The 14,148-nt window shown below is 42.3% G+C and overlaps 1 protein-coding gene and 1 long non-coding RNA gene across 5 annotated transcripts in view; both read right to left on the bottom strand.

Moving 5' to 3' along the window:
* The window catches only part of LOC144792108 (myoferlin-like), a 2,487,894-nt gene that overhangs the window by 874,683 nt on the left and 1,599,063 nt on the right, over positions 1–14,148 (bottom strand). The window lies entirely within an intron of this gene.
* On the bottom strand, positions 7,839–11,850 carry LOC144792112 (uncharacterized). The gene is made up of 2 exons (XR_013602511.1): positions 11,206–11,850; positions 7,839–9,976 (listed from the first exon to the last, which is right to left on the bottom strand). It is a non-coding gene; the product is annotated as an uncharacterized LOC144792112 (long non-coding RNA).

Here is a 14,148-nt window from a genome sequence, read left to right on the forward strand (position 1 = left end):
AAAGGGAGTCCCATGAGTGTATGGGAAGAAAGCTTGGAAGCTCGTTGTTTTCCGCAGTTATTCCCAACAGGAAAAGGAGGACGATATGCTGAACAACCTGTGCAGATTCCTGCATCTGAATATCGGACAACTTGATTGTATGCAGAAGATCCAAGATTTCGACAATGTATCCCATATATATTTCCTCTTTTGTTTGAAAGTGGACTTTCATATGCACTCAATCACATATTGAAAACAGGAGTACATCGGCAAAATGTTTCTGCAAAGGATTTTATGGATAAAGTGCACCAGAGAGATGACCATTTAGAATCTCAGCTGATTAATCTGATAGCATGTCAGCGTGGCACTAATGAATATTGGTACCGTCGTCATGGAGAACCTTAAATGTATGCTGAGGAACTTAGGAACTCCTACATGGTTCCTTACCCTAAGCTATCCTGAGTACGCTTGAAATGATTTACTTGAATTTCATAGAGAGGCAAATTCCAATACAAAAAATATTGAACACAAGACACCTGGAGAATTGTACTTTTTGGATCCTGTTAATGTATGCAGATATTTTAATCATAGATTTAAAGCTATGATGTCTTTTATCTGCAATAAAAAAATCCTCCTCTTGGAGAATTTGTGGATTTCTTTTGGCGAAAGGAGTATCAAGCAAGAGGTACTCCTCATATGCATATGCTGTTATCGATCAAGGATGCCCCCAAAGTCGGAACAGATTCGGATGATACAGTTTTGTCTTTTATTGAAGAATATGCCACATGGAAAGTACTCAAAAGCACAGAAGAAAACAACTTAAGACAACAAGTCTTACGATTCCAAAGTCATCGATGTGGAAAATACTGTCGACGAAAGTACAAGTCTAAGGATAAGTTCTATACCAAATGTCGTTTGGCATTTCCACGTCCTGTAATATCCAAAGGAAGAGTGAACAGTTTTATGTCAGCTATGCGACATACCATCACAAGAAAGTCTCCAAAAAATACCTACAATTTGAGAAGAAGCGATGAATCAAAATACATAAATGACTACAATCTGGTTATTGTGACATACCATCACAAGAAAGTCTCCAAAAAATACCTACAATTTGAGAAGAAGCGATGAATCAAAATACACAAATTATTACAATCCGATTATTCTGTCCATGTGGAATGCAAACATGGATATTCAGTATGTTGCAGACAATTCCATTGCCGTTGCTCGATACGTAACATCTTACATTACAAAATCAAAAAAGACGGAATTGAAAGAAATGTGGGAAGAGATTTCTCACGAGAAGAGTCTAAGTAAGAAATTATACAGTTTCAGTTTGAAGATGTTATCCTATCGAGAAATCACAGCATATGAATGCTCAGATCAGTTATCATCTGCGAGTCTATACTCCAAATCTAAAAGAATCATTTGGGTGAGTCTAGGTCTTGCTGCAATCCGAAATCGGGTACTTAAATCTGTACAAGAAATTGAATATTTAGCAGAAAAAGAACCAGAAAGTACAGATATTTTGAAAACGAATATGTTGGACACATATTATCCAAACAGAATTCACCATCTTGAGAACATGTGTCTCTTACTTACTTGGAGATTTTCAGAGCTATGAAGATTCCTTCAATGCTTATAAAGATACCATAGAATGCACTGTTTTTGCAAATTATGTGAAAATGTTGAACAATGACATTGATCAAGAAGCTACTATTGCAGCTGAGATTGCTAGAGACAGTTCTCAAGACAGTCAAAGTTCTGCTCCACTGAGTCATGATCCACTAGGACAACCAATTGTTGAAAATGAAGCAGCAATCGCCATGAATGAGGTGGAAACAGCAATGCATCAAGCCAAGAAGATATAATGGATTTGCAAACTTGGAAGAACAACTAAATGTTGAACAGAAAGAAATATATCAGCAAGTGAGACAACAGATTGACCATGGATTTCTTCATGAAAAGAAAGAATGCACATGAACATCATTTCAACCTATGTATGTGAGTGGACAAGCTGGAACAGGAAAAGTTTCTTAATTAAAGTATTCACCAGGCATCTACAGAAAACAACTGAGTCACATTTGTCTTGGGTTGGCAGCACACAACATTAAAGGAATTACATTACATTGTTTACTTATGCCACCTGTGGAGCATGAAAACAAATTGGAATATCACAAGGTATCTGGAAAAGCTTGCTGTGAAGTTTCAAGAGTGCTAAAGAAAATGAAACTTCTGGTTATTGATGAGGTAAGCATGGTGTCAAACTGAATGCTTGCTTTTATGCATATAAGAATGCAGCAAATTCTTAAAACAGAGTACGATGTCTTATTTGAAGGAAAACATGTCATCGCTTTTGGGGATCTACTGCAACTTACTCCCCTAAAAGGACAACCAGTCTTTAAAACACTTGCGCATGAAGACACCAGAAAGTCTTTGGGTAGCGTTGGAAATGTTAACATTTGGTCATAGTTTGAATACAAGGAACTCATTACAAATATGCGACAGGCAAATTATGCTGATTATGGAACTAATCTTTAAGATATAAGAATTGGAATACTAACAGAACATGGCAAACAAGCTTTGCAGAGGCAATTACTTTCCAATTTGTTTCCAAATGAAAATATAGTTCCTGAAAAAATATATATGAAATTTGCAGAAAACAAATCTACAATCTGCTTAATGTCAACACTGCGTTAGTGTTCTATATTCAGTGAACAACTTTTGAACCTGGAAAATCAAGAAATAATAAAAATGGAAGCCATTGATAAAATACAGCATGAGGGAATAACTATTATTTTGACAGAAAAACTGAAAACAAAATTGGATTCTTTAGAAAAATCGATATCTAAAACTGTTGGTTTAGAAAAGAATCTATATGCATGTATAAACTGTTGGGTAATTTTAAGGCAAAATTTGGATGTAGAAAAAGGTTTAGTTAATGGAGCAATGGGCAAAGTTGTGGATTTTGTTAATTATCAGAATAAAGATGGAATTGAATTTTTAAAAATTACATTTTATCAGATTGAAGAAGTAAAACAAATTGGTCGTTATTCAGTTTGCTTGTTAAAGATGTATATGTCCGTAGAAAACAGTTTCCACTTTCTCTGGCATATGCAGTGACTATTCATAAATCTCAAGGTTTAAGTGTAGACCGTGCTTTGGTGAACATTGGAAGCACCGTGGTTAAACAGGGTGTGGCATATGTTGCTTCGTCCCGAGTCAGAACTTTATCTGGTTTGTTTTGATTGATTTTGATGACACAAAGGTTACTGCAGTTGCAAACTGTGTTAAAGAGTATAATAGGTTAAGAAGAGCATATGCTTCCAATTTAGGTCAATATCCAGTATTTGAAAAGCGTGTGGTAGGTCAAAAAAGAAGGTATGAGAATATCTGTTGTGAAGGTATTGAGAAGGAAAAAAAACAAGATAATGTTGTGATTGCAAGCAAAAAGAACAAGCATTGGCATAGCCAATAGGTCTCGCATTTGGGACCCTATAAGTATTTAGTTATGCAGCACAATATCCTTGGGGCAACAATATTAACTATTGCATGGTTAAACACTTATAAGGTCTCAAAGCGAGACCTATTGGGTATGCCAATGCTTGTTATTATAGTCACCCACAATCATATAAAATAAAACTATCTATGCTGCCAAGATCAGAACCAGTAAGTGAATAGGCATTACAGCAAGCTGCTTAAAAAAAAAAAAGTATGTGTGAATAATGTCTGGTAATCAGTAGCCATCGTGAAACTAAGGAGGCTGGACACTCAAGTTATTAAACAAACAAGCCTATATCTTAGTACAGCAATCCTATCAGCTAATTTCTTATTCCCTAGAGCTGCAGTGCCACATTGCCATATATATTTGATGCAGAGCCACTAATGTATGGACATTTTACTACTTGCATATAATGTCTCCTCTTTCCTCATGCCAATGCAAGCATGCAGAACTGTGAAATTCTAGCCTATGCACAATGTAATATCCAGTAGGCCCTATGAAATATTAGAACGCAATCTTGAGCAAACACTGCAGCAAGATTTGCTTTCAATGTCGAAAGTCAATTTTTTAAACATGTTTCATAGAAGGGTGGTGTGCACACCCTTTGATGGATTGCTGAAAACAGTAACTTTTATTCATAATAATCATATGGCTATTTGCTATGCTATATTAAATAAGTATTTATAAAATGTGAATACACCTTGAGTAAAAGTGAACAATCATATTTTACAGACACAAACGCGAGCCTCGAATACAACGTCCAAATGAAAGTCATTATTAGCCATAGCAAAGTAATGATGGATGGATGGATGGGAAGAGGGACGGACAGGTGGATGAATCAATGGAAAGAGAGAAAGGCGGATAGATGTACAGACAAATGGATGGGTGGAGAGTTGCATTTGAATGGACGGACAGAAGAAGGTACAGATGGAAGTGAGAACGGGCAGACGGACGGATGGATGGATAGCTGTATCCGTATGGTTGGTTGGGTGACAGACGGCAGGACAAAGGGTGAGATAAGGGAAAGTAAAGCGATAGGGAGCCAGTGATGTGGAGACTGTGACAGGGGGTGGTGACAGAGAGGCAGGGAGGTACGCGTGTGTGTGTGTGTGGGGGGGGTTCTCGCCGGGGAGAAAGGTTATGGCGTGAAGAATGTGTGACCGGAGGGTCAACATAGGAAGGGGTGTGTGTATGTGGGGCGGAGTGATGTAGATAAAGAGAGGGGTACGGATGTGCACCAGTAGAGAGCTGTGATGTGCGGTTGGTGGGATGGAGTGTGCAGGAGTAGAGGAGAGTGCCGGTGGGCAGGAACAGGTGAATCAGGAGGAGAGGCGGAGTAGAGGCTAGGGCACAGGTTGAGGAGCGGGAAGGTACGGGTGGAGGGGGTTGTTCGGTGGAGCAGGAATACGGGTGTAGTAGACGAGATGTGGTAGTGAGGGGGCATATGGCACAGGTGAGGAGACTCAGGTGGCGCGGGGGTGCGTGTGGAGTAGAGAGGGTACAGGGTGAGGACTGTAGGCACATAGGTGGAGGGCGGATATGGAGCAGACACACAGGTGGGTACAGGTGGAGGAGAGAACAGATCAAGGTAAAGTAAAGGTAGTGGTAAAGTGAAGGATGCGGTGCAGGAGAAGAGTGAGGGTGGCAGCGGCAGACAACCCCTCTGCGCGGGGTCAGTGTGGCAAGGTGTCCCGGGGTGCCTTGTCCTGTGCCCCTGCCTTACTGCTAAGCTCTCCGCAGGAGCTCCGCTTGGCTCTGATCTTATCAGCTGGAGCTGCAGGGAGCTGGCACCGCCGCCAGGGGTTGGGGAGTAGATTGAGATGTCACTCCCAGACTTGGCGCTTCTGCCCTCCTGCCATGTGTAGAGCCGTCCCAAATGTGAGACAGAGGCAAGCTCACCCCACACTCTCCACCGCAAGCGCAGCGAGCAGAGACGGGCTGTAGCACTGAGCACAGCGCGCAGAGACACCCAGAACAAGAAGGCCAATAGATCTGGCAGACTTGAGAGGGGGGTAGTATTTATCAGTTTGGTACCCAAAAGGAACATGCAACACTGTCTTTAGTATAGCGTCATTCAGCAATGTTAAAGACAGGCAAGGGGTCAGAACGACCTTCCAAAAGAAATTCAACTCGTTTTCCATTTTCTCTAAAATATTAACTGACCCTCACAAGCAAAACTAGAGATGCTGCAAAAATAAACTGCAAACAAATTGCTAAACCACAAATAAACAAGTTCCTTCCAAATCAAAATACAATGTAAAGTCCCTGTTGCTGGTGTCCTAAGGAAGGGCGGCAAAGTAGAGTAATGCAAAATGATGAGGCCACATCAATGCACAATGTGGTGATAAACCCCCCAAATGTCATCTAAGGTGGCTGCCTTCTACAATGGCCCTATGCAGAGGGCATCCTGAGGAATAGGCTTAGGCACTAATATTGCAGACGCAGACACAGACAGCATGCGCATTAACCAAGTACAGACACGCAAAGTTTGTTCTCACAAGAGGTGATGCGAGCATGTTTGAGAGATCATGAATACATGCCTCCTTACTAGGAGCTTCGGGTGTGAGGTAGATGGGCAGTTTCCCTAATTTACATCTATATTGAGAGAGCGCGACAATAGCTTTGCAGTGTTTTTGTACATGTCACTATTAACATAAGACAGTTAAATCCAAAACGAAACATCCCAAAAAGAGCCAGACCTGGTTCAACATCACTTCTGTCCAGGATCGTATTGTAGGCCCTAGTAGCTGGCTCACCCTTCAAGAATTCCTCCTTAGCCAAATGCAAAAATTTCACGGCCCGCTGAGCATTTTAGCATTTGACAACTGCTTATGCCACACAACAAAAGGTACTTGCTCCAAAAACAGAAAAGATATTGCGTTGTCATCATAAGGGTTACGTTTTGTATCATGTTGATTCCCTAAGGACGTTTTGCACTTTGCAGAATACAAGCGTAGGTTCTACATAGTCAGCTTCTCATTTTATTACGTACAGGCACAGAAATGACTAATGAAACACCCGTTGTTAGAGCGCTTCGAAGAGGTACCTTTGCAAGCAAGCACTCTTTGGAAATAATTCCGTACCATCATTTGTACAGTGCCACAATATATCCGTCAGCTGTACACACTAATGTTACATTACAACCAGTGACGCAGCAAGGCAGCCACGGACCTAAGTGAGGAATACAGGCCACTCCTGACTTTTCAGCAAATTAAAGCCGTGATTGGTTGACAGTTGACTCCCTGTGCTACTGCACCTGCTGCATTAATAGGAGCTACACCCCTAACTACAACTGAATCTCTCGAGCCGCATGCCAATGGTGTTACACAATGATGATGTCACACGTCCATGGGCCACATTCCTTCAAAGCCCAGGAGTGTGCGCACCCTCAGAACTCACATGGCACCAAAGCTATCGGACGTAATCGGTTGTCTTAAGCAAAGCACGCGCACACTCTCTCGCAACACATTAACGGCCCAATGCAGCCACATCCAGACCCCGGAGAAGGTGCCAGCTCGAACGCCCGCAGTGTCACTGGCACTGGGAAGCTGTGAACTATTATGAGTGAATGTCTACAGCGGTACGGGCAGGGCTGCTCCACTCCTGCCTGTGAGCCCCGATATTGGGAATATAAACTGTTACTATTGGTTCTTCGAAAGGCGACTTAGCACAGAAGGACAGCCGATGCCAGTATAAAGACCCATTTCCAAATACCCGGTTTGCCATTTTTATTCCTAACAAGCATGGGCCGCGAAATAAAATAATAAAAAAAAAAAATGCAAGTTATGCATACGCGCGCGACTGTAATGACCAATATTTTCTCAAATACGGGTGTCTTAGCTAGAATTACAAGGCCATTACTTATCACAACCCTTTCTCAGAATGCCTACAAACGCCATACTTTCAGAATACTTGTCTAAGAAAGAGACAGTACTAACAACTAAAGATACAATAAATCATAGCTCAGAGGATATGCATAGCAAAGTCACTCAAAGAATCAGCATCAGCAACGTCTTCCGGCGAACAACGCGAACCTACGCGAGCAAAACCAGCAACGTCTCTCGACGAACAACGTGGACCTACGCGAGCAAAATCAGCAACGTCTCCCGACGAACAACGCGAATCTACGCGAGCAACACCTCCCAGTGGATCAGATCAGCAACACCTTCCGGTGGAAATCAGTACATACCTCTTACGCTATGTGGGACTGGTTTACCTGCAATTTGGATATTCCTGTTTCAGAGCCGATTTCCCTCCCGTATCAACAATTACCCATTAGAGGGGAACTAACCCATCCCTCTGCATGTATTTGGTAAAAAAGGGGCCCGACCTTCCTCCACAAGGAATAAGGACACGAATAAACACTTCAAGGGTCTTTATTACATAATAATATAATGACAAGAAAAGATGAAGAACTAACTACATATCACAATCAGCCATCAGCACATATACATAGAACCTGAAAATAAATGGTATAGTTAGATAAAATCAAACATACATGGAACACCTCACCATTCTGGTTGGCATCTTCATAATGGTCCCTCTTTCTTTCCTTCTCTGGTTGGGTCAGGACTCTCGGCTTTCACAAACACGACTGCACGTCTGCACCGTGATGTTCCACCAGACCGCCAAACATCCAGACCAGCATCAATTTGACTCCCTCTAACTTGGACCCACCTTTCACTAATATAGAATGTGTCTCTTTCTCGAAGCTTCTGGAAGAACCCGCCTAGCATTCTCATGGAGTTCCTGTACCACCTCATACCAAGCACACAACAGCAGCCGGCCAGGCATTTGTTGTGACTCCGCAAGAGAGAGCACATTCCATCCGATAGGAACCGGTCCTCTCTGGTTCATTGCTAGCGAACAACACATGAAACTAAAACATTGCCTTTCACCTGAAGAGGCCCGGCAAAATGGTGTCAGAAAAGAACATGGCATCGCTCGAGCATAGGCCTTTTAGGCCCGAAAAGAGCAAAAGCAGCATGAAAGGAGGCATACAATCATGCCAGAGCAAATAGGCAATCCCTGCTAATAGGTGAGGTATAAGTCAGAAACAGAAAGAACATCATAGGTGTTCAAGTGACAGCAACATATACTGAGATGGTGGTGGGCAGTGGTCATAACCGAGCCAATCAGTACCAGTACCTCTGTCATTACACCCCACCCATGACCATTGTACAACACCATCGAAAGTATCAGGAAAATCAGGTCGGACGCAAGTCAGTAGTAGAGTAAAAAGAAACATAACTAACAGATCTAGTAAGGGTGCGAGGGCGAAGCACAGACAAAAGAGATGGTATGCACTGGATACAGCAACAGATGACAACAAGAAGACAGACTATCAAAAGCGTGCCACCTAGAATGGGACGAAGTAGATGCAAATCCGGTAACCACCCAAAGAGCCAATCAAACCACCCTCGATCCAAATTTCATCAAACTTCATGGGATAAAGCATGTAATCTATTGATATGATATTGGATGGACTTGGAATGGTCAGAAAGGTTAAAGCAGCAAAGGTAAATAATCAATAGCAGCTCTATTTTGCAGGATAGCACGACGCTCACCCTGCGCATCTAGCAGAAATTCAGATAAAACAGTTGAAGTATGGTTAATGGTTTTCACCATCAAACAAGCTAATTTATCAATAGTTCTAGAATTGTAAATCGATAGTCCAGGGATACCCACAAGTGAGGCAGCTAAACTAACATATTCCGTTTTGGACAGGAGATGAATGTCCGAATTACATGGTTCAGTCAATGGGGGTGCTTCACGTAGAGTCCGAGAGTACATATGAGGGGACGAAGGGAACATTGGGATAGTTAATCGGGACAAGGCACATGGGCCATCAGAAATATTAGCGGAGATATAACATTGAGATGTGTTTCCGCATGAAAAAAGCCATCCAGGAGGCAGCAACACATTATAATAGTGGCTGGGAGACAAAACAACTCTTCTACATCTCCTAGGATTACGAACTGAGAAGCACATATCAGGGGTACGACTGAAACATAAAGTTTTAATTTAATTTGCACACATTTCCCAATAAGTTTAGGATCACAAGTAAAATTATAACACGTTTCTCCTTCCAGAACGTCGTAAGTGGTGATACCAAAAAGTAGCGGGGAATTCAGGTCAGTCAATGTTTGACACGAGGAATAATAATCGTACATGTTGAAATCACTGGAAATAAATTCAGGATTGGTTTCCGTAACGTTGAAAAAATGTAGAAGAACAGCTGTTGGAGTAGGAACTGAAACAAAACAAGTTGATAGAAGATCTGAAACAGACTTCATCGAAGTCATGCAGAAGGCAGATGAGTTAGTCAGACGGTGGGCTAGGGAAGCCCAAATATTCACATTAGAATCCAATGCTGACATTGCACTGCATTGTGGATGATTAACCCAGTCTGGAAGCTCCTGGGCCCCATCCGGTGACGTACCAAGCCGAAAGGAGTCCAACGACGACACATCCCACAGCAGCAATCCGTACAATAATCTAAAGAAAAGGAATCGAAAACAGGCATTATTCATTCTCGAAGGTAACATTTATCAGCTGGGACTGTGTCCCATTTTTCTTGTCCAGGTTTCATGACTAGAATGGTGTTGTCCGAGCCCGTAGCAATCATTTCGGCCTGTTCAGGGGATTGATTAGGTGACTGAACCCACACTCTGGCTCCCGGATTTGTGTCGGTTGAGCCAAAATCTCCTTTCCCTCGTACAGTTAGCAAGGTCGGGGCAGTACCTTTCTGTAATGTCCCACTGAAAACAGGAATAATGATCAATTGGGCTATTTTGTCTGCAGGCCGAATCGGTAAATCGGGAACACCACCATTCAAGAGAATACATTTAATTTCGCCCTGGTAATCACTGTCAATTACACCACCCAGCACTTGAATTCCTTTCAGTGCCAGCCAAGAGCGAGGGGCAATCAAACCAAAATATCCTGCTGGTATTTGGACACCCAGTCTAGTCTTAATGAGGGAGATATCATTACATTTCAATAAAACAGGTTTTAAAGCATGTAAATCCAATCCAGCGGCTCCAGGCGTCGCTCGGTGTGGAGCCAAAGCTCCAGGAGTAATTTCCCAGTACATAACAGTACACTCAGCTGTATGAGGTTGAACATTTACAGAAGGGGAGAACATTTGCATCAGATGTGTATCAGAATTAAACATAGGACGATTGTTAAGTATTAAAAGTGCATCATGAAGATGGTCCCTCCAATTATGCAAGGAACCGTCAGACAGCTTTCGCAATTGGTTTTTCAACAGGCCATTCATTCGCCCAATCAAACCGGCTGCCTGTGGGTACTAGGGGATATGGTAAACCCACTCGATATTATGCTGGGAACAATATTCTTGCATTAATCTACCTTTAAAATGTGAGCCATTGTCTGACTGCACCTGGAGTGGGTCTCCATAGTATAAGGTCAATAAATCTAGTGTTTTTATGGTATTCATCTGGGTAGCTCGTTTATAGGGGAACGCAAGCAAATAACCTGAGAAGGTGTCAACTACGGTACATATATATTGGCAATTTCTACTCATCGGCAAAGGACCTACATAATCTATTTGCCAGATCTGTGCAGGTGACTTACCTCTGTGCAACTGACCTCTCACTATCTGGGGAACTTCTCGTTGCCTAGAATGTTGACAAATGAGGCATTGCAAAATGACAGTTTTAATGATATCTAAGGGGATGCATATTCCTCTATCTTCAGCCCACCTGCTAGTAATTCTTTCTCCGAAGTGGCCTGCTTTTTGGTGTGCCCACCTTGCCAGCCCCATGATATTGGAATCAGGCATATCCACCTCCGCTTCAGAGATTTTAGACTTTTCACCTGCAATAACGTTAAAAAGTCAATGGGGGTATGGGCATCAACACGAAAAACGATAACAGTACTTTGAGGCAACAGACTCCAAATCTCTTTCCACACATTTTTTTTTAAGTTTCAAAAACCTTTATTGTGCTCGCCAGTAGATACAAAGCTATGCGCCTACATCCCTGGGGCCGGCGACGTGAACCAGTAAGTCAACTATTACCTTCAGGAGGAACACAGCCCTTCAGCCGACAACCCTGGGGTCCAGCGGCATATCATATGTAGGTGCAAGTGATTCAATCAACACATATATAGTATAAACAGTGATCATAGTCAAGCCAGTATGGAATAAATCTACTTGTAGTCCTGTGCAATCTTTGTTCCACACTGTCAAAAAAAAAAAACTTTAGGCGAACAGCTTCTATGCATTGTGAAAAAACCATCATCGTTATTAACAAGAACCGCCCCCTCCCCAGCACTCACACACAGTGTCATGGAATGTCTATACAGTATCTGAAGCTCTACGAAACTCCGTGCATATTTAAACCTCAGCCCACCCCTTGCAGATAAGCTTCGAGCATTCCATTTCTGTCGCGCCACGTGAATCGGTCGGCCCTCAAGGAGCGTCAGGGCACTGTATTAGGCAATGTCGCTACATTAGTACTCTGCACTCAATCCACTCCAGACACACTCCCCTCTTTCTACAATTCTTTGCCCCACAACTCCTTTGAGTTAATTTTCCAATCATGATTATACCACGTAGAAGCCATACTGCCAAACCATTAGCGGTCAACCAAGAATCAGTGTAAAGATGACAAATGCCTGGTAATTCCTGTTTTAAAGCCTGATAAACAGCATATAACTCTGCAAATTGGCTTCTCTTCCCTTCACCAGTAGTACACAACAATTGTTTCGTGACAGGGTTGTATGAGACTGCTTTCCAATGCCTTTTTGCTCCTATTTCCTCGCTGAACCATCCGTAAACCATACATGCATTCTATCCTCCACGGAGAGATCACTGAACGGCTTCCCCCACTGCACAGGGGATTCCTGCACTATAGGTACAAAGTAATCACTGTCTGTCTCTTCGACTGGCGCCTGCGCCACCTGTTTGTGTAACATTGCGGTCCCCTTCGGACCCACACGAGCCCTGTCCTGAATGTACCACTTCCACTTGATTATACTAGCTTCTTGTGCGTGTCCAATTCTATGAGTTTTAGGGGAGCTTACCACCCACTGCATGATAGGAATTACAGGACTCAAAGTAACATCATGCCCTAGTGTCAACTGTTCTGTATCAACCAGAGCCCAATAACATGCAAGTAACTGTTTCTCAAATGGTGTGTAACGCTCACCAGCATCAGGTAACTTTTTAGTCCAGAATCCTAAAGGCACTTTCGTTCTGCCCTGCTTTTGCCACAAACTCCAATTCGCATATGGACCTTGCACAGACACGTTCAAATCAACCGCACCATCACGTACTGGCGACAAATCCAAAGCATGTTGAATCGCTTCTTTCGCCAACTCAAACGCGGTTTGCTGCGCCTCACCCCATTCAAATGCATTCTTTTTGTGTGTAACTTTGTAAAAAGGTGCCAAAATCTGACTCAAATGTGGAATAAGTTGTCTCCAAAAACCAAACAAACCAATAAATCTATGGGCCTCTTTTCTATTTCGCGGCACTGCGAACTTCCTAATCTTCTGCTTCACTTGCAGAATCACTTCTCGATTACCCTCATGCCATTGAATGTCTAAGAATTTCACACTCTGCGCTGGACCTTGTAATTTGTCAGGATTAATTTCCCATCCTCTGCTTTGAAAATGAGTTACAATTCGGTCAAACTGAAATTGAACTTGTTCTTGTGTCTCGCCCTGAATCATGATGTCATCAATGTAATGACAGACTTGCACTCCTGAACTCAACGGTACCTCATCTAAATGCTCTGCCACCAGCCGGTGACAGATTATCGGACTATGTAAATAGCCCTGTGGCAAACTTTGAAATGCCATTTGTCGACCATTCCATGTAAAACTGAATTGTTATTGACATTCGGGAGCAATAGGAATGGAAAAGAAAGCATTAGCAATATCAATGGTTGCATTTGGGATGATGCATCCCAAATGCAAAAATACCGGTCGCAAAGAGGCAGATTCTGAGAATCTGCCCCTTTGCGAGCGGATTTTACCTTGATGAATCTATGCCTATGTTCCTGGGTGTTTTGGGATTCTCTCTATTAAAGTAACAGTGTCAGGCACAGCAACCGTCAAGGTAGGTGTATGTTTGTTCAATTCGCGATAATCAACTGTCATACGCCAAGAGTTATCACTCTTACGCACGGCCCACACAGGATTGTTCCAGGAAGAAGTAATTGGAGCTATAACCCCGGCGTACATCAAGTCTTGGATGGTAGCACTAATCTCATCATGCCCACCTGGGATTCGATACTGTTTCATTGAAATAATCTTGGTCGCTTGAGGTAATTTTACAGGAGGCATTTTTAAACGTCCTACTCTCACTGGTTTAGTCGAAATATAATTCTTCAAGCCAAATTGGAAATAGCCATCACTCCTTTTAAAATATTAATTCCAATTATATATTCAAGGAGGGGCACCACTAATACATTATATTCTTTTCTTGGTATTTTACTGATTCTTAACTGAAGATTAGTTTGCACTGCTGGGGTTTCTTTACCACCCAAACCGGTGATAGTAAAATATTGTCCTTTAAATTTCTTGGGATTTCCATATATTAAAGTGGCCTCCGCTCCTGTATCTACTAATGCTTGGGCCCGTTGTACATTACGATGTCTCCAAAAGATTTCTATACCTACATATGGTCTATAATCTCT

This window comes from Lissotriton helveticus, chromosome 11 (genome assembly GCF_964261635.1).
Source record: "Lissotriton helveticus chromosome 11, aLisHel1.1, whole genome shotgun sequence".
NCBI classification, from domain to species: Eukaryota; Metazoa; Chordata; class Amphibia; order Caudata; family Salamandridae; genus Lissotriton; species Lissotriton helveticus.